The sequence below is a fragment of the Balaenoptera borealis genome (assembly GCF_965194805.1).
Source record: "Balaenoptera borealis genome assembly, chromosome: 6".
Lineage (NCBI taxonomy): Eukaryota > Metazoa > Chordata > Mammalia > Artiodactyla > Balaenopteridae > Balaenoptera > Balaenoptera borealis.
The window spans coordinates 55,937,926-55,960,846 of record NC_138863.1 but is presented as its reverse complement, the minus strand read 5'-3'; the positions used below and the strand labels follow the sequence as shown (position 1 = coordinate 55,960,846).

Sequence of the window (22,921 nt, the reverse complement as noted above, 5' to 3'; positions counted from 1 at the left end):
AATGAGGGTTGTTCTGTCACCTCGGTCCCTGGCGCTGGGGAGGAAGGTTTATGGTCCGAAGTCCCTTCCTTTTTTGAGCCTTATGCACTGTGCAATGCATACAAATATTGTCGTTCCACGTTATTTTAGTGAAAGAAACGGGAATGGGTAAAGAGGAATGAATGTCAGCTTCGTATTCTCCCAGAATTAGAGCAGAGCTTCTGTCTTTGAGCCGCTCCGAGGGCACACTTTCTAAGAACAAAATAGTACAGCGACCAGGAGTTCTTATTTTGGCGTTTCCAGAGGTTGACAGCAGGAAAGAATGCTTTGGATTTTATCTGGTATTTGGAGACGTTTGGCTTTCGTTCCAAGCACCTCTGCACCTCACCCCACCGCCCTTTTCCAAAACTGCAAATATTACTGAGTTCATATTAGCGTTTCAACTTGGCCCTACATACTGCCTTGATTCTCCAAATTTCACTACGAGGTAGAAACATTAGAGAAATCCATGACCTCGTGTTTTCCAAGAAGGGTGGAGGGGAGGAGGAAGCACGACCCAAAGTGTTCCTTTTTCTGTGTACTGTTACTCTTTTACTTCTCCAACCTACTTAGTCTCTGATGTGTGTGTGTGTGTGAGAGAGACAGACATCCAGCCTGTACTTGTCAGGCTTTAATAATGTTTTTGGATATCGTTATGCTGATAAACAGTGGCTTTTCCTTCAGTTAAAAAGAAAATTTTCCTACACTTTAATTTTTTTTCCCCTCAGATTCTTAGTTTGAAGATCTCTGTGGAAATTTGCTGGACTGTACAAGAAACCATTCTGGATTTTCTTTTGTTCCTTTGTCATGTGTTTGGAATAGATGCTGTAGATTCCATGGTACTACCTTGGGGGCTATTTTTGTATAAATTCTTTTGAATTTAATAGTGCCCATTATGGGGCAGTGAAAAACTAGGGACTTAATTATCCTATAAAATTATATTGGATCACTAATTAGAAATAATACCCATTGTTTAGACTGATCTGGAGACTACAGAATTTGGGGGAAATGAATACAATTTTTCAGCCAAGAATTAGAGAGGCAGACAAGATAGCAAAAGACAAAACTGGCTTATCCCAGTGAGGTAGTAGTATGTGTGCAGTTTTCAAGATAATAAAATTAGCTGTAATTTATGAATATTTGTCATATGCAGTTCCTCCGCTGGTGGCCTGAGGTGAGGCGGTTGTCTTTCATAGTCTTCTGTGATTTCCATTGGCCTTGCTACCACCCAGGATAAACATAGTTCAACTAAAAGCATGTCTTTGCTATATAATTAAAGACTTCAATGCAAATCCATTATCTGCCTCCTTAATAGTATTGCTACCTATAAATCTTTTCTGTATATACATTTTGGAGCCAACATCAACTATATTTATTGCATGACACTCTATTAGACTATTCACATATATTATCTCTAATCTTAATAATCAGCCTGTATTCTACATATCACAGATGGAGAAAAGAAGCAGCTAAACTATGATATCCAAAAGCTAAGTTCATTAGGAGATAGTGACTGATGAATTAATTCAATCTATGTATCACATAAGGGCCCAGCTTTGAGGGAACACTAGTGTCTTGCTTTCTTGGTTGTTATTTTCCCATTAAAACAATCAAGCAACTTGGTTAGGGTAGCAGAATTTGAACTTCCTTCCCTGAGTTGCAGCTGTGAGCAGATGTTAGGAAGTTATAAGTGGGAGGTGGTGAAATTCTTAGTCACCTGTTGGAGCTAAAAAGAGACTTCAGTAGGGCATCTGAATGCTACACTGTCACGCAATTGACTTCATGTACTCATACATTCTTCTCCCTTGCTGCGAAGGTTGCCAAAGCTGTGTTTTTCTGAAGTCTGAGACTGGACAAGGAAACTTCCACTGCATGAATACCAAGAAACGGACAAACTGCACCCATCCCAAAGGGGTTGAGTTGGCCACCCAAGATTCCCAGAGAAAGCAGGTGAGGAAGACCACTGTAATCTGACTCTGAGGCTTCTTATTCTCTGGCTGCAGCTCTTTCTGGTCCTCAACCTAAAGAGGTACATGGTTTGAGGGATGCACCTAGTGCTGCTGAATGATCAAGGAATAGGGTGTCTTCTCCTTTATGCTTGCCTGATTGACACTTAGCTCTAGGGGAAAAAATTATCTAAAAGGCTCAATCTTTTAAAATCCTTATGTATTTTAAGTCTGTATATATTGAGATGTTACTTTGGGTAAGTTGTTATTAAATCAAGATAAGAAGACAGAACATGAAAACTGGAAATTGCCTTTTATATGTTTAGTCTATCAGTCTGATTTTCAGAGTTGTATTTGCGTCATGAAAGCATTCACCTTCAAATGGCTTCTTGGGAATGTAAGCAATATAGAAGGACTCCGCTCTCCCCCAGATTTCTCTGATTTTGTGTGGCTGCTGAAGCGGGCAGGAGGGGGACGTTCTGTGTCTTCCTCCTTATTTCATGTGCTGCTGCTCCTGAGGCCTGGCTTGGAAAAAGCAGGACATTCGGCTTAGACAGATGGAGGGCAGGGTCATTTGCAAAATAAAATGAGTGCACAAATCACGCTGTGAAATTGGCATGACCGTCCCTGCTGCTATGATAGACCGACTTTTATTTAGTCTATGGCAGGCAGTTGGGGAATAGATTAGCTTTGGGGGGGAGGGTGGGGGAGCAGTAAATGAAGGTCCTTCAATTAATGATGGTAATTCAGGAAAGTAATAAATGAGGTGGAATATTTTAAAATGTCATAAAGGATCATTTTCTTTCCAACAGAATCTTGAAAAGCTGGAGTATATATCAAAAAGTTAGTGTATTGTACCATTTCTAGCAATAAGAAAGCATCTGGTGGTTGCAATAAAAAGATTTAGTGCCTATTGAAAGAAATTAAGACTTTAGGAAAATGGTGTTGGGCTCAGGTGGATTTTGCTGCATAACGGGAGACGTGTTTGCCATGTAGGGGAATTCCATTTAGGCAAAATGTATAGGGGCTAAAAGCATGATGTTTGGTTCTTAACATGCTTATGTTTCTGCCTGCCAACGTGTGAGATGATCAAATCCCATGTATATTCTATTTGGCATTCTCTTTTAAAACTAATTGGAAATGATTGTTTTATTTATCTTGTAAAAATAGCCACATCTTTTTGACAAACACTGTTTTTCTATGAGTGTTTCAACCACAGCTGTGGTTAAACATCTTCTATGATAAAAGAAGACCTTCTGCAAAATCATTTTCCAAGTTGTTATTTCTGTCTCCTATTCATTTCAGGCCATTCTATGCAGGATGGCAGATTGAGAGGCTCAGCTTCCTTGCTTCCTCTGGAGTCCAACTTTATTTTTTGTCCCCGTGTGTCCATTGATGATGATAAAACTGACCCTTCTTCCACCACCTCTCACCTCTCACCACCCCCCCACCCTATAAACAGGGAAGAAAAGAGTAAATTAGTGCCAAATTTGTAATGTAGTTCACTGACCTTCAGGAGCATCTGTTCAATCTTTTAAGACTTTTGGAAAAGACTGTATGCTGAATCAACACTTGGGAACGTTTATGGTCAGATGATGAGAAATGTAACCTCATTGAGAGCTTAATCTTTTTTCTCTGATAGTTCCAGCTCTATTAATATTTTAGATGGTAATATATTTCCTTCTTGATTTATCTTGCTTTTGATCAAATGGGTTTCTGTTTCAAGGCTTATGGTGTTATTATCCAAACTAATTTATTAGGCAGAACACAATAACATTATGATTTATAAAAAGGAATTAGCAGAGAACACACAATTTTGGGTACTGCCATTGAAAAATTCATTCCCTGCAGTTGGAGTGTGCTGTGAAATGCACTGTTACCTAAATCAGATCATTTGAGCATTTTTCATTGCTCTCATTTCCAAGAGGCAAGAAATGATTCGTAATATCATTTCTTTCTTCCAAGACTGGTACCTTTCATAGTCAGATATATTCTGTCTATGCTTGTTTTCGTTTCTGCAGTACAGCTATGAAAATAATAAATTGGATGGGGAAGGTCTTTGAATCTATGGTCAGAAGATGATATTCCTAAAAGAAGAATGTCATCAGCCTCTGAACACATTTTCTGGCTTGCAAAGCCTCCAAAATGTTTTTCCATCAGAGAGCCATCCATGATGGTGTTGATAACCAGCTATCCAATTGTCTGAAAAGTAGTGTACTCGTTTTTAAGGCTTTCTCTGCGGAGAGTTATGGAACACACACCCAGGGCCTTTGCTGGTGGACTAAGAGACCAACTCAGAAACCAAACCTGTCCTTCAAGCCTCCTGCTCCCACATTCCCCTGGTCCAAAGAATCAAGTTCTGACAATTCTGCTTCTGAAATATCTCAGCTCTCTATACTTCTCTCCAGTTTCTACTACCATTGCTCTGGCTTCTGCCACCACCATCTCTCTCCTGGATCTGCAACACTTCTCCTAAATGGCTTCCCGTGATCTCTTCCTAGAACTCTTCCAAAGATTTCAAGGCGTTTTATCTCCCTTCTTATTTCAGAGTTTTACTGTGGGGACCTCATTAAGCCTTTAACTTTTAGGTTTTGTCCTTCTCTGGCCTTGGCAAATGGAACCCTGCAACCTTGCCATCTATATGTAAAGGACCTATGAAAACAAAAAACAAAGAAATAAACAAAAAATTTATCAAGACATGAAAATGTCCCCAGGTGGCGTGACATATTTGAAAAAGGCTAATTTGGTGTAAAACCACCTGAAGTCAAATCACTGTTCTGCCATCACCAACAATGTAGACATGGAAAAGGTTCTTAACCTCACTGAATCATGGTTCCCTTATGGGTAAAAGAGACCAAAATAATTTCTTTGTTCAAGATAATACAAAGCATCTGGCCCATAGTAAATACTTAATACACTTTATCTATTATTATTACATAAATGAAGCTATTGAGATTCCTTGGGAATCTTTAGAGTATTTTAGGCTTAAACAAGTATGGACCAAAATTACTGAGTTAAAACATTTGCCATCCAGGAGTAGACGTTCTCTTGATACTTCAGATGTTGTATTCCTGAGTGCCTGATAAACTCCAGAATGTGGAGGGCAGTTATCTGGCATAAATTAGTGTCTTCATTAAACCTGATCCTTCAAGAAATTAAAGTACCAAGTTAAATAATATATTTTGTTATTTCGACAAATTAATGAGTGCTTACTCTACCCAAGGCACTGTACATTGTGGAGAATTCAGAACCTTCAAGAAACATACATACAGTCCAGGGGAGATACTACGAATACATTAAAAAAAATCACAACCCAGACGATATATGCAGTGCCTTAAGAGTGATATAACATGACATGGAGGTTCAGAATTTATAATAAAAATGAACCCTCATTTGGCTAGAGCAGTGTTTTGCAACCCTGTCAGGTACCTTGCTCCTCCCTTTTATAACAGATATCTTCCAAAGCCCTCTTTACTATTTTGAAATGAAGTTTATATATAATATATAACATCCTGCACACATAATTTGTTTTCTCTTTTGTCCTCATTTTTCTTTACTTCCTTCTTTCCTTTCATCTTTCTTTTTAACTGTAGGTGCATGAACTGACTAATCATAATCCTTGATCGTTGACACACTCTCCATTATTGATCTGTGTATGGTCCCCTTCTAGTCTTCTATTTGTTTAGCTAGTTATTTTAAATAATGTAATAATTACCAGTGAAACTGCCCCCCAACAGAAAAGATAGGACCTTTACCATAACCTACATCTGACTCTGGAGATGCAGATGGCTCCTGAACCATCCTTCTGTGTCCCTTGTCCTGGGTAACCATTACCCTGAATTCCATACTGGTCATTGTATTGCTTCCCTTTTTGCATAATTGCATTGAATCTGCGTTCAATGCAGATTGAATATGCGTTTGAATATGCGTTTTTTTAACATATTTTTATTTTAATTGTTTTAGCCTTATGAAAAAAGTTCATGTAGCATATACTCTTTTCAGTTAACGTTGTAATTCTGAGATTAATCCATAGCGTTACATGTGGCAGTGTGGTTCAGTGGTTTTAACTGCTCTACTGTATAACATTGTGTGAATATTCCAGATTTACTCACTCTTCTGTTGATGGGCATTTGGGTTGTTTCTAAATAGTTACTGTTTGAAAAGTGCTGCTGTGGACATTTCTGTACATGCCTCTTGGTATACATGTCAGGAGTTTTCCTGTATATAAACCTAGAGGTGGAATTATTGTGTCATTAGGGTATTGGCATGTTTAACTTTAGTAGATAAAACTTTAGTAGTTTTCCTCAATAGTTGCTCTAATTTAATTCCCACCAGCAGTGTATAAAAGATTCTATAAATTCACATTATCTCTAATACTTCCTATTGTTAGAATTCATGTTTATTGGCCATATGTAGTTTCTCTTTTGTGAAAAGCCTGGTCTTGTCTTTTGCTCATTTTTCTACTAGGTTGTTAGTGTGTGTTTTTTAAAATTGATATTTAGGAGCTCTTTATATACTCATGATACTAATCCTTTATCAGTTATGTGAATTGCAAACATCTTCCAGTTTGTAATGTTTCACTTTCTTTAAGGTAAAGTACTTAAGTTTAATGTAGTCAAATTTATTAATTTTTCCTTTTACAGTCAATGCCTTTTATTTTTGTTTTAAAAACTTTTCCTTACTCCATGGCTAAATTATATTCACATATTTTTTTAAGTTTTGTTTCTACACTTAAATTTTTAATACATCTGGAGTTGGTTTTTGTATATGATGTGACGAAGAGATTCAATTTGATTTTTTTCCAAAATGGATAACCCTTTTTTCTCAGGTCCATTTATTGAACAGTCTCTCAGTCCACCTCAATTTGACATGCCTCTTCTATAATATACAAAGTTACATATATGCCTAGGCCTGTTTCTGGGCTCTCTGTTCTATTCCGTTGTCAGTTAATCAAGTTTTGGACCAACATAACATTTTCTTAATTTCTATAGCTCCATTAAAAATCCAAATATGGTTGGGGAAATACCCCCTCTATACTTTCCTTTTTCAGAAATATAGTGTCATGGCTATTCTTGGTCCTTTATCTTTCCTTACTTAATTTTTAAAAATCAACATAATATCCCTACTATAATATAAAGAAATAAAAGAAAAATGACTTATAGTAAAATAGTATGCAGTTTAATATGTTTAAGTGCTTTGTCAGGCTGACACCAGGAGAACATCCCCACAAATATTCAAAATGCCCCATTAGAGTAGTGCAGCCCCACTGAGAGCTGACAGGCTAGAGAAGTGGGGTGATACTGTAGAGAAGCCTTAAAGGATGGGTAGGATTTAAGCTAGCAGATCTGAGAGAGAGAGAGAGGTAGAATTTCAGTGCAAAGGTGAAAAAAAAAGCACATGGTATGTTTGTAGAAAGTTCATCCTGCTGAAATTAGGAGTAAGTTAGAAAGGTATTTTTTTGAATGTTTTCTGTATGTTTGGGGGATGCTGGCACAGGCCAAGATTAGTTAATACCTATATTACAACCCCTTGGCTTGTATAGTCCAACACACAGCTGACCCAGCTGCTTTCCTTTGGGCAAATCATCTAGAGTCTAAATTGAGTTCTGAGAACATAAACCAATAAACCAAAGCAATAAATCCAGCTTTAATAAAAATGAAACAGGTTCCCCACATTTCACGTTAAGCTGTAACTTTATGAAGTACATTTACCTTGTATTTTATAAAGCACATTTGTAATAAACGTATTTTTTTAAATTGAAAAGTATTTCCTATTGTTTCACATTGCCTCTGTGGATGGCTTAGATCTTTTGTAAAACAAAATTTGGACATTTTAAGAGCATGATTGTTATTGCCTGATAAAGCCAGGTAGTAAGGGCCTCACTTGATTATATGGTGACTCAGCTGGCCTAGTTTTGTTAGGTAAGAGTCCCCAGGCTACATTTCATTCTGTTGACCCTATAAGTAGGGAGCTGAGGGACAAGCTATTCACTTCCTCTCTAGTGATTAGTTTCTCTGTAAGTTTAAGGGTCTAAATGACAATTCCCTTTAGAGATAGAATAGCTAGTTTTTTTAGACAATTAGTAAGACAGTGGTGTTAGAACCTCCTTGAAGTTTTTATGGCTAGTGTTGATGTTGAGAGAGAATATTCACATCATGTGTTTCGTAGTCTGAAAAACCATGTAACTGATACAAGTTTGTGAAGGACTTTGAGCCTGACTCTAAATACAGTGCTTCTGAAAATGTACAATATTATTTAACCCAGACATTCACTGTACCCAAGCCATACTCTTCTGTGACATTTAAAATGTTTTTTACTTCTAACGTAGTCCAGCATTCCCTTACTCTAGGTCTGCCAGCTTTTGCAAATAAAACTACAGGACATCTATAAGGAGAAATATATCTGGGACATAACCTAAAAAGTCATTTGTTTATCTGAAATTCAGATTTAACTGGGCATTCTGTATTTTATCTGGCAACTCCACCCCACCCCAATATTTTATAGATTTTTCACTTTCCCTGAATTCTTGATTTCTCTTACATATTACTTCTTGCTGCATATCCCCTCTTTAGGTCTTATAGCTATACAAATATGGAATACACTCATTTTCCTTACCCTCTCCCAAATACCATTCCCACCAGGTACAATTAGGAGGGGGGTGTATGTGAGAATAATTGTGTTAAAGAGAAGCTGTGAAACCCTGTCTCGTACCCTAGGTACAGTGTGTAGCTGTGTGTGAAAAAGAACTACAGTTTATTTGGGTGCCTATATATGTAACATATTTTGATATGTTGAACTAATTTAAATGATCTTTATTAATAATGATCGTTATTTTTAAACCTATAGCTTGTTTCGTTGAGTGAATTTAATCGAGCTCCTTTTAATATAAGACTAATGTCCATGGCAGAATAAACAACTTTATATTGAAAACATTAATCATTCCTATTCTAAAAAGTCCATTTGTCATATTCTTCACTGTGAGTTTCTCACTCACTTTCCCTTTTCCTTGAGTCATAGACTCCCCTCTCTTGCTGGGCCATCCCTTCTCATCTCTCCTAGTTTACCCCCTTTTCCAGGCCCCCTCTTCCTCCAGCACTGCTCCTGTAAACTCAAAAATTCTTCTCACTTTATAAACCTTCTTGTCTCCATCCCACCTATGTCCTAAGGACCATTTTGCTTCAACCAAAGTGGCTTATCAAAATGTTTTGGTAAACAAAAGACAAGTCTCCACCTGGTGAGTTCTGCTACTAACTTCTAAAACAATGTTTCCCTCCCCCTTGCTGTTGTTAAAGGAGAGAGAGATGGGGATCAAAAATGCCAGTTGGGCCAAGAGGATGACAAATGGAGGGACCCTCCATGGTCCTTTGGATTAATTTAAAGCCACTACGGGAAGAGGGATAAAGATCAGAAGCTGATGGAGCTTCCCACGAGAAATTTTATTGGGCCCAGATGGAGATTCCCAAGCCAGGTGACAAGACAAGGCTCTGAGGGGACAGGAGGAGGCCTTCCACCTTCCCTGACCTTCCCCAGCTTCCTTCTGGTGCCTGCAGTATGGGAAATCTTGCTGGCACCCAGGGACAGATAATGGTGTTCTTCTGACGAGCAGTATCCTCTTCAGGCTGGGTTGTACAGCAGGAGGGAGAAGCACTACTGAAGAAAGATGGGGGACTGCTGTTAACAGGCTGGTTCTCAGACCCCTATGAGGCTGCCTTTTGGGTCCCCCAGGAATAGCTAGGGGACATTATGACAAGCGACAAAAGAGAGGTCAAGAGAGAAATCACACCTGATTATTGGGTCTATGGAGGAGGCATTAATTAACTGGATCTTGAAGGATTTCTCAATAGGCTGTCTCGCTTTGAGAAGTAGCATCTGTCATGTAAAGAGAAGTGCATCCATGTATATGATTTTTTTTTTAGTATTGTTACTAGCTAATGGATGTATAGACAATGACTTCCTGCTAAGGAAACAACTGCATTGCTTCTAGTAAATCACGATAAATCTCTCTCCCTGTGTTTTTAACAGATAGGCTAGTAATGTTGGTAGCTTATAAATGAGAACACTTGGGAGAGTGTGAGGATTGGTATAGGCCACTGAGGTAGTGGCTGTGGGCCATGTTGGTTCATTCTACCTTCATAGAATCTAGGAATACAAGTATTTTATGACCTACAGAGAAATGTTTTTAAAAACTCACCTCCCAAAGAAGAAAAGCAAGCAAAGAAAACACCCACCAGTACAGAAGAAGAAAAATGGCAACCAAGATGTGTCTCTGAGGTTTGTAGAAGCAGAGTCTGTCACCTCTCTCCTGGGAGCCACATTCATTACAGCTCATCAGAGTGCCTCTACCCACTCGCTTAGAACCTTCTTGAGGTGTGTGGAGGAAAAGCTGCCCGCTCCGGGTGGTGACATTAGAAGCAAATCCATTTGGCGGATGGACATTTTTAAAACCTGCCACATGTGGTAGCCATTTTTATGGCAAGTAAATTGTTGGGGGATCTGTGAGGTGAATGCGCAATAAAACCTTTCACAATAAACCATGTGGAAAATCATCTAATCCAACCCCTGGAGGTCAAAAGCCACAGTACCATGTTGCTTTCTTCCATGAAGAAGAATTAAGACTCTTTAGACAGCTTGCTCTTTCCTTTGTTTTTTATAGACTGGTGCTGCCTATTTGGGGTGGAAGGTAAATTGTGTGGAATGGCAGTGGTGGGCTGGAGGCGATGGGGGCGGGGGCCTCTCGCCAGGTGGAACCAGGGAGTGCTTTGCCAGTAATTTTTAAAGCGGCGTTGTTTCTGTGCCACTCTTTTGCCATCCTCAGGCAGTCGACATTCTTCCCAAGGGATACAGAGCAGGGAAAGGGAAATAGGACATGGAAGTAAGACACGTAAGTCAGAACAGGATTTCACAGTGAAAGGACTTGAAGTTTGGGAGGTATAAAGAGATACTATGATTATGTTTATTGAGATATATATGCATGGGAACATACAGCCTTCAGGACACTCGGGATCCCTTTCATTTTCTCTTGAGGAAATACAATGGTTGAACTGAAAATAGAAACTTATAATAAGAGTTCGAGGACACATTCTTACTGATTTGTACTTTGAGGACTAAAGCCTCAGTCATTTATCTATATGAGAGTCTAAAAAGTTATTACAGTTAAAAGAAAGTCTTGGGGCCAAAAAACATTTGAAGTTTCTCAGTAACTTCTGAAAGATGACTAGTAAGTTTGTCTCCATTTGAAGTTCATTTGAAAACCTCTATCATTGAAGTTTTCTTTTTATTTCCTAAAATAGGCTTCTAATGAAGTCAGCATGCTATTCAGTCCTCTTTTATCTTTTGTACCCAGTTGTTTTAAAATTTGAGATTTAGAGCATATCTGAATAGCATGAAATGTATGGTTAGAACTGTTTAAAAAGAAAGAACAGGGTTGGTATTAACAATCAGAATACCATCAGTCGTCCTCAAAAAACTAAAAATAGAACTACCATATGACCCAGAAATCCCACTCCTGGGCATATACCTGGAGGAAACCATAATTCAAAAAGATACATGCACCCCAGTGTTCACTGCAGCACCGTTTACAATAGCCAGGTCATGGAAACAACCTAAATGCCCATCGACAGATGAATGGATAAAGAAGATATGGTACATATATACAATGGAATATTACTCAGCCATAAAAAGGAATGAAATAATGCCATTTGCAGAGATATGGATAGACCTAGAGACTGTCATACAGAGTGAAGTAAGAAAGAGAAAAACAAATATATAATACCGCTTATATGTGGAATCTAGAAAAATGGTACAGATGAACTTATTTGCAAAGCAGAAATAGAGACACAGATGTAGAGAACAAAGTTATGGATACCAAGGGGAAGGGGGGTTGGGGTGAATTAGGAGATTGGGGTTGACATATATACACTACTATGTATAAAAAAGATAACTAATGAGAACCTACTGTATAGCATAAGGAACTCTACTCAGTGCTCTGTGGTGACCTAAATGGGAAGGAAATCTAAAAAAACAGGGGATATATGTATATGTATAACTGATTCACCTTGCTGTACAGCAGAAACTAACACAACATTGTAAAGCAACTATACTCCAATAAAAATTAATTAAAAAAAAAAAGAATACCATCAGACGTCAAATTCCTATCTCAAATAACTGAGAAACAGTCTCACTCTCAGTCTCACTTTGTGATGGTCTGAGGTCTGCCTGAGGAATGACACAGGTGTTCAGGCCATGCTCACGGACCTCAGGTGCAAACCCAGACCACATCTGGATGAATAAAGATATGTAAACAGTGTTCCATCTGCCTGATTCTAAACACCTTCACAATGTGGTTCATTTCTTTGAAGGATGATTTCTGATCAACAGAGGATGTGCAGATAAAACAGCTGATTGATGGATCAAAATTTCACTTCTAAGTTGGTTGTGAAGTGTGATTCCAGGGATCTGAACTGTACCATTTTCAGAACAAACCTCTAAGATCTTAGTTGCGGCCCCTTTGCTGGGCTGGATCTTAGGGAGCATTTGGTACAAAACTTTCATTTTACAGATGACAAAACAGGTTCAGAGAAGTATGGGGAGGGGTGAGTTTTCCATTCAACAAACTAGGGCAAGAACCAAGGTCACCTGAGTTTAAACCCCAGGTCTTCTACTAAATAGTTGTGTGATCAGGGGTCAGTCAGTTATCTACTTTGGACCTCTTGCTTTTATAAAATCAGAGTGTTTGGAGATTTAACATGGTTTCCCTCTTGGTCCCAACATTCCTGCATTCTTTCCACTGTACTGTATCTTTGATTTCATTCACTCATTCATCCCATAGTAAGGGGCAGTTGTGGAAGCAGCTGCCCATTAAGGATCATATTTCTCAGCCTGGTCCCCCCGCCCTCTCATCCCTTGCACCTAGCTGAGGCCAGTTCATACCAATGGGATATGATTGGAAGAGAAGCATGTCGCTTCCAGGCAGAAGTGATTAGGCAATAGGTGTATCATTTCCATCCTTTCTTTCTCATCTGCTGACTGGAATAGTATTCTAAAGCCCTCGGGGATGGCAGAGCCACAAGATGGAAGGAATCTGAGTCCCTGAATCACCCTGTTTAAGGCTGCCTGCTGAACAACTGCACTGGACTGTGCACTGAGAAATAAACTTCTTTGTCTTAAATTTTGTTTTTGTTGAAACAACTAGCATTACCCTGACTAATGCAGTAAGGCAACAGGCATTTAAGTACTTACTATATGCGTTATGTTGGTTAGTAGGGACCCATCTGTGAATAGCACAGTTTCTGCCCTCAAAGTGTTCAGCCCAGTAGGAGAAGACATATATACCAACAGTTGCCAAACAGTGTGGTAAGTACCATGATAAACATGGGATATTGTGAGAGGACATAGCCTTGGACATTTTAGGAAACACTTCCAGCAGAAGTAGCATTTAAGTCAAGTCCTAAAGCAAAGCCTATTTGATGGTTAGGAACTGAATGTTTGTATCCCCCCAAAATTTATATGTTGAAGTCTTAACCTTAAATGCGATGATATTTGGAGATGGGACCTTTGGGAGGTCGAGTTGGATGAGGTCATGAGGATGGGACCCTCATGATGGGATTAGTGTCGTTATAAGAAGAGGAAGAGAGATTTCTCTCTGTTCACCTTGTGAGGACACAGCAAGAAGGCAGCCATCTGCAAGCCAAGAAGAGAGTCCTCAGCAGAATCCAACCACGCTGGCACCCTGATCTTGGACTTCCAGCCTCCAGACGGTGAGAAATGAATTTCTGCTGTTTAAGCCACCCAGTCTATGGTGTTTTGTTATGAGTCTTACTGACTGAGACAGATGGGTTTTTCTTTCCAAGGACCAGCCTTTATTTCTATCCCAGAAATAAGAGAGAACATGACTAAATTCAAGGAGCTTGGTGCCTCCCAATGAGGATGGAGAGGAAGGCTGAGGATGGAGCTGCAGGAGAGTCGCTCATTGCACTAAAGCCCCTGAATAAGGTTCCTGGGAGGAAGGCTTCTGTCGGTCGTGCCTTGCAGTGGCACCTGAGGACACTGGGATGAGCAGAGAGGGACCTATGGGCATGGTGTAAAGGTTAGGCAGGTAGGGCATTGGCCTAAAAATGGTACTAGTGGTAGCCATAGCTTCCTTAGCAAAAATATCCAAATACTATCAGCTTGCAGATCAATTGGATTTGATGCAATTTAGCAGCAAAGAGAAAAGCAGCTCCAAAAAATACAGTTCACTTACTAATAACATTGTTAAGCAGACATGGGCTTCAACTCAAATTCATGAAAATGGAATGCGATGTGGGCCTTAAGGTTGGCAGTGAAAGCAAGTGCTTCAGGGCCCCAGCAGGACTTTGGGTCTAACACTAATGAATTCCTCACTCTAGAGAGAGAAGTCATTATTTGCATCGTGATTTCTGACTTGGCAAATAACCAGAGGAAGTAAATCAAAAATCTCCCACCCCATTTTCCAATGAGCATCATCTGGTGGACTTTTTAAATTGTCTTTTTTCTAGGCTTTTCCTCACCTTCAAATCTTTACAGAAGAGGGAAGAAGAACGGCAGAGGCTCCCTTCTCTCAAACCTGTCTAATCCTTTCATAATTCAAGATCACAGAGCTGCTGTAAACACCCCCCTCACTGCTGTGCTTATTCCCTGTGTGCTTGGTAGAGCAAGCAATTCCATTTACCAGCACTCCAGTGAGCGTGTGGTGATAAATAAAGCTGCCACCCTCCGCTTGCCCACCACGTTTAAAATGACACATTGGACAAGTGGGTCTCTATTGCCTCCACTTTTTTCATAAAAAGGCTAAAAATGGCCTGCAAAGGCAGTAAATCTTAATTTCTAATATAAACTCCAAACACAGAAAAAAAAAAATCCTAGGCCAGTTTAGACTGGAGTGATTTTGATGATCAGATGGCGAGGGTTTGAATACTAAAGAGATAAACAATCCAAAAACTAATTCCAGGAGCTGCCTGGATGTGTGGGGCTTTTCCTTCTCTCTCCTTGAAGCAAGCTTGCCTTCTCCCCATGCGACTTTATTGGAAACTAAAACCACAAAGCAGGCAGAACAAAGTCAACATGAAAGAAGCTAAGTTTCTAACTTCATAATCTCAGAATTTAAAAATGACCTCTTGTTATGATTGTTCAGCCTGAGTTAGCTTTTATTAAACACTTAACTGTGTGACAAGTCCATGCCAAGTTCTTTGATGCATATCTCACTGAACTTTTGGGTCTGTGAATTTTCTTTTAAATCTTCCAGTCTAGAATCAAGGGCATTCTTTTTCCATCACAACCATTAACAGGAGAATTGACTTTGAGTTACCTATTGAGTACTGACGCTTGGATGGATGATCTCTAAGAGGATGAACATGAAACCGTCTTGTTGATCTGTTGTACAATAATAGATCCCTTTGACTGATGATCAAAGCCCTCCTCAGTTCTGTCCAGCCCACTTGGGAATCTGATTTCCAGCCCCTCTGCTTCATCCACTCTGTGCTCTAATCTCATTACACAGTGTTCTCTTTCCCTATGGGCACCTCATGCTTTCCTGCCTCTGTACCTTTGCTCTTGGTAAGCCGTCTGCTTGGACTGACTTTTTCCTTATTATCATCTCATAGTCTCTATACCTTACGATCAGGTCCAGCTCACATTTCATGTGTGCCGTGAAGTCTGCCCCAATTCTCCTCCCTAAGCTGAAAGACACCGATTTTCTTCTGACCAGCCAATCCTCTTTATTAAGTTCAGAAATTGTCTTTGCAGGGATGTTCACAGCAGCATGGTTATCACAGCCAAAAAAAAAAAAAGGAAGCAATATAAATGACCCTCAATAGGGTGTCAGTTAAATAGATTATTGTATTCTTGTATATTGTGAAGAACAATACAGCTGTTAACCATGGTGATAGAGAAGTGTATGTTTGCTGATTTAGAAAGATGCCCGCTATAGATTGATAAGTTCAAAGCCAGGTATGATCCTATCTTTAAACACAAAAGTAATTTAAATATCACCTGCTTCAATCTTCAGTGGCTCAAGTCCTCCTCCTCCCTCTCTACCTGCTCAAGCAGGACCCCATGCCTTGACCTTAGAAGTGGCCCAAGGTGGTTTCTGAGAGTCCCCGAAAGTGAGGAGGGAGGTTAACATATGCCCACAGGTGCAGTCACTGTGCCGCATTTGCTCTTGTAGGTGCTCTAAGAAGTTTTATTGCTTTACCTCCTGACAGAGCCCATGGTGGGAATGATGCTGATTGGCATTAGTCTGTGATCTGGCACTGAGTCCCACTGGGTGCCTCAAGTTTTCCTGCCCCTCTTCCACCTTCATTCACTATTCATGATGAGTCTTCCACACACCAGCCCCTGAGACAAAGGAAAACAGGACATGATCCCTGTTCTGAAAAGACTCCCAGACTGTCCAGGCTCGCATTGCAAGCCCTGCTTGGGAGTTCCTGCTTGGAAGTACCTATAGGATCTTAGTACTCTGACAGCTACCCTAAGGCAGGCAGTGCGGACAGAATGCTGAGCGAGAAGGTCTGGGTTCCTATCCCAGCTCTGTCACTTACTAGCTCGCTGTCTTGTGGAAGTCAGTTTCCCTGAGGCTCAGTTTCTTCACATAAAATGGAAGTGACACTATTACTTCCCATACAGCTTTGTTGTGAAGGATAAAGGATATGTGAATATCAATGTTATTCATACATCATAAAAATCTAAAAGGCCATTATTAAACACATACTTAACCCTATTCCTACTTGTCCAACCCCTGATGAAATATCTTGCCAATTCATATGACTTCTGAGAATTTTTAAGCTCTAGTTATTTTTTTAAAAGTAGGCTCAGGATGGGAATGACACCTGCTTGACCTCACAGATCTGGCCTTCAACTGAGAGCTCCGACCTCAGCAGTGACCTTGACTCAGGGTGTTTCTCGCCATGTTAGAAGGACTCAGGGTGGCAGCACCTCAGTGGACCAGTAACTAGCCCTTGATAGGAAATCACAGCCCATCCTCGACTTCTCATCCAGCCCCCTAGACAGTATCTGGAGACCCACTACCTCAAACAGGAGCCCTTTCACTGAAATACAAAAATGTGCATTCCCAGGAAACTGAGGATTTGAGAGGACAAACCACATTCGGGAATATTGAGGGACATTAAAAAATATCGCCATTTTCTCTTACTTCTTCACTGCTGAGCCCTTCTGGAAGAATTCTCTGTTCTGCTCCAGAGACTGTGATCAATTTTGGGTGTGTGGATTGTTGTATGTTTCCCTTGTGGGTGTCAGCTAAGTTATGAGGTGTTAACAGGCTCCTAGAAGAGCCATCTCATCAAGTAGAAGGTATTAGGTTTTGATCCCTGGCTGTGGTTCAGGATTACTTAATTTCTATCTCCTCCCTCACCTCCCTACTCTCAATCTGTTAAGGTTTAAACCTTCAGGCCCATAACTCTGGTTGTCTGATTTGTATCTGTTTTGGGGCTACAGACATTACCGTTCTTGCCTTTTATAGCTTTAGAGTGAGACTTTTCTTTCCATGCATGAAGAGCTTGGGCATTGATGGGGAAACCTGTCATGTTCAAATACTTCATGCTCTTTTGATTCTCTTCTCCTGGGTGTGGATAAGAACTGGGCAGATCCTTACTGCTGTGGCCCAAGTAATTGACTTAAAAACAACACATATGGGTTTATGTTCTTATGTGTACAGTTTTCATTTTAACACACATACCCCAGTCCTTCTTCAGAATCTTGCTCTGAGTCAGATGTATGAGGGGTTTCCTAATGGTTATTTTTCATCTTGATAAACCCAAACCCTCAATGACTCTGTTGATGGACGATCATTCTCTCTCATATTTTCTCTCTCTTGCCCTTGATTAAAAAATAATACATATCTATTGTAAAAAATTTAGAACATAGAGGTGCACAAAGCAGAACACAAAAGTCACACATTAGCCTGTTATCCTGAGACAACTGCTGTTAACAATTGGTATGTCTTTCATCTAAGATCAAACAGAATTGGTACCATCCCATTTAGGCTCTGTTGCAAAGTACTTTTTTTCACTTAATATATCACAGCCATGTTACCATGCCTGGTCAAGCATTCTCACCCTTCAATACAGTTCTTTCTGGCCACAGAGCACTGAGAGCTCCTGTCTGCACTGGCTTCTTTGAGTAGACCTTGTCTGGCTCCTGGGTTGGAAACAATGACCCAATTCCTGGGGCTGGGTACAGGCTCATTGGAATCACTATCCCACTTCTGAACATGGCTATATGCTCTCAGAAGGAATAATTTCAGCATAAAAATGTAAAATATTTCCATGTCAAAAAGAACCCAAGAAATCTGCTGAGGGCCCTAGATGAGAAATTTACCCATCAGATCCACTCTTCAAGTGTTCACAGCTTGGAACACCTTATTTATTTATTTATTTGTTTATTTTTTGGCTGTGTTGGGTCTTCGTTGCTGCGCGTGGGCTTTCTCTCTAGTTGCGGCGAGCGGGGGCTACTCTTTGTTGCGGTGCGCAGGCTTCTCATTGCGGTGGCTTCTCTCGTTGCAGAGCACAGGCTCTAGGTGCGCAGGCTTCAGTAGTTGCAGCACGCGGCTCAGTAGTTGCGGCTTGCGGGCTTGGTAGTTGTGGCTCGTGGGCTCTAGGGTGCATGGGCTTCAGTAGTTGTGGCACGCAGGCTCAGTAGTTGTGGCTCGTGGGCTCTAGAGCGCAGGCTCAGTAGTTGTGGCACATGGGCTCAGTTGCTCTGCGGCATGTGGGATCTTCCTGGACCAGGGATCGAACCTGTGCCGCCTGCATTGGCAGGCAGATTCTTAACCACTGTGCCACCAAGGAAGTCCCTCTTCCATGTCTTTTTATGGCTTGATAGCTCATTTCTTTTTAGCACTGTATAACATTCTATTGTTTGGATGTACCACAGTTTATTTTTACTTTCAAGTTTTGGCAATTATGCATAAAGCTGCCTTAAATCTGTGCGCAGGTTTTTTTTTTGTGTGTGTGGACATCAGTTTTTAACTCCTTTGTGTAAATACCAAGGAGCATGATTGCTGGAACATATGGTAAGAGTATGTTTATTTTTGTGAGAAACGGCCAAGCTGTCTTCCAAAGTGGCTGTTCCATTTTGTATTCCTACCAGCAATGTATGAAAGTTCCTGCTGCTCCACATCCTTATCAGCACTTGGTGGTGTCAGTGTTTTGAATTTTAGCCACTCTAGTAGGTAGTGATAACCTTTTTTTCCCTTTTCTTTTTTGGTAAAGATAAGAGCCTTTCCTGGTTTTAATTGCCTGCAGATGAGTGTGTGAATCTGAATCTAAATATGTTATTTCCTCTCTGTTCTTAAGCAGATGAACATTAACTTCGGAGAGTAACATAGTTTGCCCGTTAGCCCCTCTGTTTTCAGCAGCATGCTTGGCACCCTGGAGGTGTTTAGTAAATATTTGCTAGTTGCATGGCTCTCAATGACCTGTCTGTCTCTGCTTTTGAGAACCGTAAGGGGTCTATTTGGAGAGATTCAGACCAGCACATGGGCCTTTTCACACACATGCACGTGTATGTGCACACACAAAGGAACAACAGGTACTCTTCTGCACAGCTGGGAACCATATTGTCCAGGCTTTCGAACCCCAGACTCTAAGTACTTCCAAATGCTGGCCTTGCTCTATAAGTGATAATAAATGAAAAATATTTTCGGTGATGTTTTATCTTGGTTAATAATCAGGTCTAGTACTATCTCTGGGTCTCAGACAATGAAAAGTCACTCTTCCTATTTCAGCCCACGCAAACAAGTCCCACACCTGCACCTATGGACAGTCACATCTTGAGGTGATAGGAGCAAAGTCTGATGTAGCTGTGTTCACCATTCTTCTCCTTTGTTTTTGTTTTTCTTCCATCATTGTTCTTCCAAGAGGGTTCTTGGAAGCCATGAGACCTAACATTTATTGAGTCCCCTGGAGGTAAACTTACCCCCCATTTCTTGGTGCTCCCATGATGCTGATTCTGCACTATGTGCCTGGCATATGATAGGTGGTAATCAATGTTTATTGAATGAATAATGTACCTTTGGTCTGTTATAGAAGTCTAGAGTTTGCTAGTAAAGAACTGCTTAACATTCTAGGGCTCATTGTTTGGAACCACTATTGCAGTTGCTTTGCAGAAGCAGAAATCACTACAGGTTTGCCCTCAGGAGCCCAAGTCCATGGGCAAATCTGGAGCCAATACTCCCCAACCCCCACCTCCTGATTATTGTCAAAAACACGCCACACATTGTAGCAATCATTTTGCCAAACTTTACAGCATCTATAAATCGAAAACTACTGCCTTTGACAATTATGGGCCTGTGTCAACACCAGATCATGTTGACCCTCCTGGAATGTGTTTGCAAATGCACCATGCCAGCCTTGGAAGCTGTTGACATCAGAGGCTGTAAGTTAATTAGACGTGGCCCCAGAGCATTGTGGGTCTTGGTGTCTGGGAAGATTTTCTTTTTTTCTTATATTCTTCTTTGATTTTGTCCCAGGGCAGGAGCTGTCTTGGCTGCCATGTTTGGCAGACAAGAAAGCCAGTTTAGCGGAGTCCACATTGCTGTGCAAGTGATAATATCTGTGAACCGCTTCCCTTTCTTCCCTCTTGGCAGATTGCGGTAGGAATTGCTGGAGACACTAGGAAATGGTGGTGGCTGTGGCTTCTGCTGTGAAGGAGAGACTAAGCACATCCTGTGTGGTTTGAGCAGGTTCTATCCAATCTGCCAGGGCAGCCACCTGGGCGTGGTGCTGCTGAGACCTATGTTGTAACTTTATTCTAGCGGCAGTACCTGCTGTGAGCTCCCTGGCCTGTGAGTCTCTGTGCGTGTGTGTGCACACGTGTGTGTAACGGACTCCCTGAGAGCACTGTACATGCCTTTGTGCATGGACATACACACGTGTGTAACTGAGTTCCCGAGAGGATACCCCAGCTCTTGCTGCCTTATTTTTCCTCTCTGCTCTAGCATCTTTGTCCCTCACAAAAATAAAAAGAGAATCTCCACTAGCTAGAATACATCTCAGAGTATATATAACAGCTTCTATTCTGGAGAAATCAAGAAAGGAGGAAGGACCTGGCCAGTTCTATCACTCTTTAAGGAAAATGTCTGCCTTGGGACACCTTCAAGACTTGGGTCCCTCTCCCATCACCGGTGCCCTGATGCAGGGCACCACCCTAAACTCACAGATGTCTGCAAGTGCCTCAGCTGACAAGAGCCAGGCAGAGTGACAGAAGTGGGCATCCTGGGAAGTGGGAAATGAAGCCAACGAGGTCAGAGCTATTCTCTGCCAACTCACTTCCCTGCTTCCACCAGTATTTATTGAGTTCCATGTGCAGAGCACTGAGCAAGACCCAGAAGGAGACAGATAGAAACCCATTTCTGCCTTCAGGTATACAGTTAACATTGTAGTGATAGAAGGATGCACACATATGTATATCCACACAAAGCCATGTACGTATGTGCCCAGAGACAAGGGTAGCATAACATAAATAGTAGCAAGTGGGTGGTGACTGAGTGAGGGCCTCAGAAGTTCAGAGGAAGGTGAAAAACATGGCTGTCCTCAGAGACAGGAGACACTGAACTGAGATTCGGTTAAGTGCGGCTCCGGCAGAGAGGACGTTCTAGGCTGGGGAAGAGCAGGGACGGAAGCCAGGTAGTGGGAATAAGGATGTGTTTTCAGGTAGTGGGGAGCGGGTGGGAAAGACGGTGAAGCGTGGTGGGGCAGATGAGGCTGCAAGGCTAGAAGGTGAGGTCCCCAAGGGCTGGGAGTTTTGTCCATTGAATTCACTGCTGTGAATAACTAGAGCTGGTGTTGCCAGTTCACTTTGCTGACTATTGTTGAGAAGTAAGTTGAGGCTAGAAACTGGAAGAGCTGCAATTCCATAGACCAAGTTCTCCAGATATGTGGAGGATGGGGGTGGGATTTTGTGTGGGGTGAATGCTTCCGGCAGGTGATATGTAGAGTGATTGAAGAGGGAGGTTGCTTTTAGACCAGTGTCCTAATTAAGAAATAAATGTGACAATGCAAGCATGAGATACTAAGGGGCTCAACTACCTTAGATAGAGCTGGCAAGGTGGGTCAGTGTGAGAGGCAGTGAGCATTTAGGGAGCAGGCCCACTAATACAAGTTGCAGAAATCTCAGGAGACCCTCTAACTCATCCCCCTACTTCTCCGAGAGCTGAGTGGCTGTGCCTTCTGGGGCAGACCTCTCCTTGCCCTGCTGCTGCTCTTCAGCTGTGGAGATTTCACTGTCAGTCTTTGTGGAACATTTTGTGTTTTATCACCATCCCCAAGTATATCCCACTGAAATGACTCCTGCTGTAATTTAAGCTGATTTACTTATTCATTCATTTACTCATTCATTCTTCAACAGTTATGGAGCATGTACTTTGTGCTTGGCCCCCTGCTAGGCCCTCAGAATTTGCAGATAAATCAGACCTTGTGCCTGCCCTCAAGGAGCTTACAATTCAGTAAGGGTCAGGCATATAAACATACGTGTGAGTAATAAGGGGCTGTATATCTGCCAAGGGCATAGTGAGTGCATGAAGGAAGATATCAGCTCCACACTGAGGTGTGAGGCCGGGAGCATCTTAAAAGAGGAATTGACAACTGAGTTTTTGCTTTAAAGGGTTCACCAAATGGACAAAAGACGGTCAGTGAGACGATGTTCCAGCAGAGAACAAAGGGTGCAAAAGCCTTGAAGGGGAGACAGCTGATGTGGCCTTTGAACTGGGTTCTAAACCCTCCTTACTGTGGTGAGGAGGGGTGTATAGGGCTGGGAAGACTCGAAGTCAGCAGAAAACTATGGCCTGATTCACTATGTATGTGATTTTAAACAATACATGTATATCCAAGCCAATGAGACTAGTATGAGGCAGAATGCAAGAATATCAAAATTTATTCTACAGCAAAAGACTTCAAAGGGATGTCAAGGTCTATGCAGACTATTTT

At 41.1% G+C, this 22,921-nt stretch overlaps 1 long non-coding RNA gene across 1 annotated transcript in view; it reads left to right on the top strand.

The window, feature by feature from the left end:
* Nucleotides 1–3: 3 nt before the first annotated feature.
* LOC309630436 overlaps nucleotides 4–22,921 on the top strand; it is an 88,157-nt gene continuing 65,239 nt past the window's right edge. Inside the window, exon 1 of the long non-coding RNA XR_014245666.1 lies at nucleotides 4–1,968. This is a non-coding gene — a long non-coding RNA (uncharacterized lncRNA). The remainder of the gene's footprint in view (nucleotides 1,969–22,921) is intronic.